General features: G+C 43.7%; 1 long non-coding RNA gene across 1 annotated transcript in view; it reads right to left on the bottom strand.

Moving 5' to 3' along the window:
- Window positions 1–253: 253 nt before the first annotated feature.
- The window catches only part of LOC102247610, a 32,183-nt gene continuing 27,314 nt past the window's right edge, over window positions 254–5,122 (bottom strand). The window contains exon 5 of the long non-coding RNA XR_001361057.1: window positions 254–606. This is a non-coding gene — a long non-coding RNA (uncharacterized LOC102247610). The remainder of the gene's footprint in view (window positions 607–5,122) is intronic.

Below are 5,122 nucleotides of genomic sequence, written 5' to 3'. Positions count from 1 at the left end.
TCTTAAAATTCCTAAAGGAAAGGTTGCTATGTTTCTGGAGCTGGATTGACTCGCCAGCTGATAAGAGTCTTTGTCATGGGCTGGATGCTGTTATTTGTTCTCTGTTCCCAAAAGTTTTCCCCCTGAGGGGTTGGCAATGTTGGCACTCATGACCCCATCTCTTTTGATCTTCCTTTGCCTGAGGGTGAAAGTCTTAGATTTAATCTGCCCATTCGTGTAGGAACCTCTGAAACATCCTTTTGCGTTTTTGCTCTGTTTTTGTCTCTTCTCATCCCTTTTTTGTCAGAGAGGGGGGGATTGCGTGTTCTCAGAGTTGAGCTTTAAGTTGTTGAGTTCCTGTATTAGCTTATCACAACAGGAAGAATGAGAGGTTGTTGCTTTGCTCCCAGTGGAGACGCCAGAGGTGGTGCCCACATACCTCAGGCAGTAGTAGCATTCACATTTGAATCTGTTCTGATCTGTATCACGTGAAGAAGAGGTTTTTGCTTTTCTGTCAGTCTGATAAGGAGACTTGACATGTCTCCATCTGGGGCGTTCCACTAACTTCTTTCCCTTTTTCTTCTGAGGTACCCTTGAACTTTTCCATTGCTGCTCTTCTTCCATCCTCTAAAAAAGTACATATATTAGAAACTCAAAGAGTATATTTAAAACATGCCTTTTCATATATCACTCAGAGAACACCTACTAACAAACACATAGACACACATTTCAGAAAGAGTCCCTGATAAATTAAGCAACTGAAATCTTTATTTCAAATTTATTTGTTGGGACATTTCTTTTTTAATTTTTTAATTGATTTCAGCAGAGAGGAAGGGAAAGGGAGAGAGAGAGACTGAAACATCAATGACGAGAGAGAATCATTGATCGACTGGATCAAACCGGCAACCTGAGCATGTGCCCTTGACCGGAATTGAACTCAGGACCCTTCAGTCCACAGGCCGACGCTCTATCCACTGAGCCAAACTGGCTAGGGCATTGTTTGGTCATTTCTTTTGATGGATACAACATAAGAAAACAATCTAGTCTAGAATTTTGGAATAATGGCTTTAAGCCAATTTCCTCCCTACTGGATTACACATGGTGCAAGAAACTGCAGGATCACATTTCTTCAAGTGGAGAGTAGAGATCACAGTTTCTCTTTCTCTCCCTTCACCCCCAGTTGAAATGATCATTTGGTTCTTCTCCTTTATTCTGTTAGTTTAGTGAATTGCACTGATTATTTTTGTGTGTAATAAGAATACTTAATATAAGACCTACCCTCTTAGCAAATTTTAAAAGTATACAGTATTGTTATGTATAAACATAGTTTTAGATGTACTAATACTGATATATGTTAAAGCACCACCTACAAAAAAAACCTGTTCTCTTTTTTAAAATAGTTTTTATTGATTTTTAGAGAGGGGGGAAGGAAGAGGGAGAAAGAGAGAAACATTGATGTGAGAGTGGAACATCGATTGGCTGCCTCCTACGCGTCCCTACTGGGGATCGAGCTTGCAACCAGGGTATGTGCCTTGACAAGTGAATAGAACCTGTAACCTCTTGGTGGCATGGCATGATGCTCAACCAACTGAGCAACACCACCCAGGGCAAACCTGCTCTTGAACTTTAAAAAAGAAACCTCATTCTCTCCATCAACTTTGCGTAATGTAATATGAGGCAGCCCTCTCCCAACAGAGACCTTGAGATTCTCAGGGCCTATAAAGAAATTTATCCCTGATCCTAGGAGGTAAGATGTTAAGCACAATGACATATTTACACTGCCACTTGTTTGAAGAAGAAGAACAGAAACAATGAAAGTGAGTGTTCTTAACTCCACATGACCCCTATTTTCCTCAGCTACAGTCCCTCTCTCCAGATGGGAAAAACTTCCGAGATTCCTAGAAATAAATATATGCTTAATTTGCCCACTACCTTGGGTTTCCTGCACCAACTCATGCCCCTCTTTATAAGACAAGTAAAAAACTTTAAAGGAGAGAAAGGAACCTAAAGAGTAAGTTATTGGAGGAAAACCAAGATGGCGGCATAGGTAAACACCGGAGTTTGCTGCCTCAAACAACCACTTCAAAAATACAACTAAAAGACGGAACAGACATCATCCAGAACCACAGGAAGGCTGGCTGAGTGGAAATTCTACAACTAGAAGGAAAGAGAAGAGCACACAGACTCAGAGGAGCTACGAAAGTAAAGTGCAGAGGTACGGAGGCTCCCGCTCGCGCGGAAAGGGGCGGGCACCTGAGGACGCTGCTGTCTTTTTGAATCGGGAGGGAGTCACAAGCTCCCGACTGCTCTGAACTCCGGTTCCGGAAATCTCTGGGGTCCCAGGGCTCATACAGGGAGAAACTGGACGGTCTGGCAGCAGGCGGAACTCGGAACTTGAGGGCGGCTTTCCCTCAGAGGTGCTGGCAGCAATTACCGGGACACTGAGACGCGCGGCCCCTTAGGGCAAGGCCTGGGAATCAGCCATAGCTGCTTGCTCCGCCCTGTTGATTCTGAGACCCCGCCCCATCCAGGCTGCTGCAAAGCCTTTTGCATATGAATGCCCGGGTCCTTTCCAACCTGACAACTACCTAACAAATTGCAGCTGGACCAGACAGACCCAGAACTTCAAGAGAAGGCCCAAGGCCCCACAGCAGCTTGCATTGCTTCTCAGCTGGGCCTCATCTGGGCACCCCCAAACCCCCAAAAAAGGAAGGGGAATCTGCATATCTCTTCATAGCTCCTGCTGGGTAACCTCAGGAAGAGGCTTAATTAGCACCTCCTTAGATCCAAGAGCCAGTGTACCCAGTGGTCAGAGTGGGACCACCCAGATTACAACTCCTCAGATTCATAAGGAACACACTCAGGGGGCAGACTCAGTGAGCACCAAAGCCCCACTGAAGCAAGTCTTGCCCCAGAAGGGTGTCTTCAGCACAGAAGTTCTCCCACTGCAGACACAGCTGATTCTCACTGCCAATTGGCCTGGAGGTCAATTCCTCCCAGTGACACCTAAAACAATCAAGGCATAACTACAACAAGACTGTGCACAAAGCCCACAAGGGGGTGCACCAAGAGTGTCCACCTCAGGTAACTGGGGAGGCTGAGCCACTGGGCCCTGTAGGACACCTAGCACACAAAACCACTCTACCAACACAGGGAAGCAGACAAAATGCGAAGACAAAGAAACAGGTCACAAATGACAGAAATGGAGGACAGCAAACGACTGGATATAGAGTTCAAAACCACGGTTCTAAGATTTTTCAAGAATTTTATGGAAACCGCCGATAAATGTATTGAGATCCTTAAGAAATCTAGTGAGACCCTCGATGTTGTGATAAAGGACCAACTAGAAATTAAGCATACACTGACTGAAATAAAGAATATTATACAGACTCCCAACAGCAGACCAGAGGATCGCAAGAATCAAGTCAAAGATTTGAAATACGAAGAAGCAAAAAACACCCAACCGGAAAAGCAAAATGAAAAAAGAATCCAAAAATACGAAGATAGTGTAAGGAGCCTCTGGGACAACTTCAAGCGTACCAACATCAGAATTATAGGGGTACCAGAAGAAGAGAGAGGGCAAGATATTGAAAACCTATTTGAAGAAATAATGACAGAAAACTTCCCCTACCTGGTGAAAGAAATAGACTTCCAAGTCCAGGAAGCGCAGAGAACCCCAAACAAAAGGAATCCAAAGAGGACCACACCAAGACACATCATAATTAAAATGCCAAGAGCAAAAGACAAAGAGAGAATCTTAAAAGCAGCAAGAGAAAAAAAGTCAGTTACCTATAAGGGAGTACCCATACGACTGTCAGCTGATTTCTCAACAGAAACTTTGCAGGCCAGAAGAGAGTGGCAAGAAATATTCAAAGTGATTACCACCAAGAACCTACAACCAAGATTACTTTATCCAGCAAAGCTATCATTCAGAAGTGAAAGTCAGATAAAGAGCTTCACAGATGAAAAGCTAACACATCTATCAACAAGTGAATCTAAAAATCAAGTGAATAAATAATCTGATGAACAGTATGAACTGGTGATTATAATAGAATCAGCGACATAGAAAGGGAATGGACTGACTATTCTTGGGGGGGGGAAGGGGTGTGGGGGATGCGGGAAGAGATTGGAAAATAATTGTGCACCGATGGATGAGGACAGTGGGTGGGGAGTGAGGGCGGAGAGAGGGGTGGGAACTGGGTGGAGGGGAGTTACGGTGGGGAAAAAAGAGGAACCAATGTAACAATCTGAACAATAAAGATTTAAATAAAATAAAAAAAGAGTAAGTTATTGGTCACAGATCCAGTTTTGTATGTGATTTCTCACGTTTTATCCTTCCAACCTTTGACAACATTTCTCTCTAATCCAATCCAAAATATATTTACTGACCTCCCCAGTGCCAGGTGATTCAGAGATATGTGACAGATAACAGTCACCATTTATTTATTTAAGGATACTTTTATTAGGTATGGTGAGTTAGATGCTTTACATCCATCCCTCATTAATTCTATCCCCAAACCTTCAAAGTAAGTAAGGCTGTCATTTTGCAGATGAGGAAACTGAGGCTTAATAACAGAATGACTTAAGGGTCAGGGCCAGCACTGGAATTCATATGTGTTCTATATTACAACAAAGCCAATGTCAATGCAAACTGTGAATGTGGGAGTGAAATTGGGTTGAGAATGGAGGGGGAGTGATAGTCGGGTCATGAGGTAGGGGGACATTGAATTTCATGGTAAGAGCAGCAACGAAGGCACAGATCATCTTACATAGCCTGAAACATTCTCCGTCAAGTAAGTAGTTGCATTTGCAATCTCTCTTGGGGCAGAACTGAGCATGAATTCTCAACTGATTCCTACAATATAAGGGGTTATCTACACTAATAAAAGAGAAACATGGTAATTGGCGTACGACCGCTACCCTTTTCATTGGCTAATCAGTGAGTATATGCAAATTAAGTCAGCCAAGAGATGGCGGCCGGCAGCCAGGCACTGAAGCGAGCACGAGGCTTGCTTGCTGCAGATTCCAACGTTCTCCGCCTAACTTGCCAGCCTCTCAGTTGCAACTCTAAGCAACTATATACTATGTTGCAAATAAGAAGCTAAACAAAACCCCAGAAAAGGGCTTCCATTCAGCCGGGCTC

This window comes from Myotis brandtii, unplaced genomic scaffold (assembly GCF_000412655.1).
Source record: "Myotis brandtii unplaced genomic scaffold, ASM41265v1 scaffold1424, whole genome shotgun sequence".
In the NCBI taxonomy this organism is placed as follows: domain Eukaryota; kingdom Metazoa; phylum Chordata; class Mammalia; order Chiroptera; family Vespertilionidae; genus Myotis; species Myotis brandtii.
Note: the sequence above shows the minus strand (reverse complement) of the source record. Positions and strands in the feature narration are given on the sequence as shown.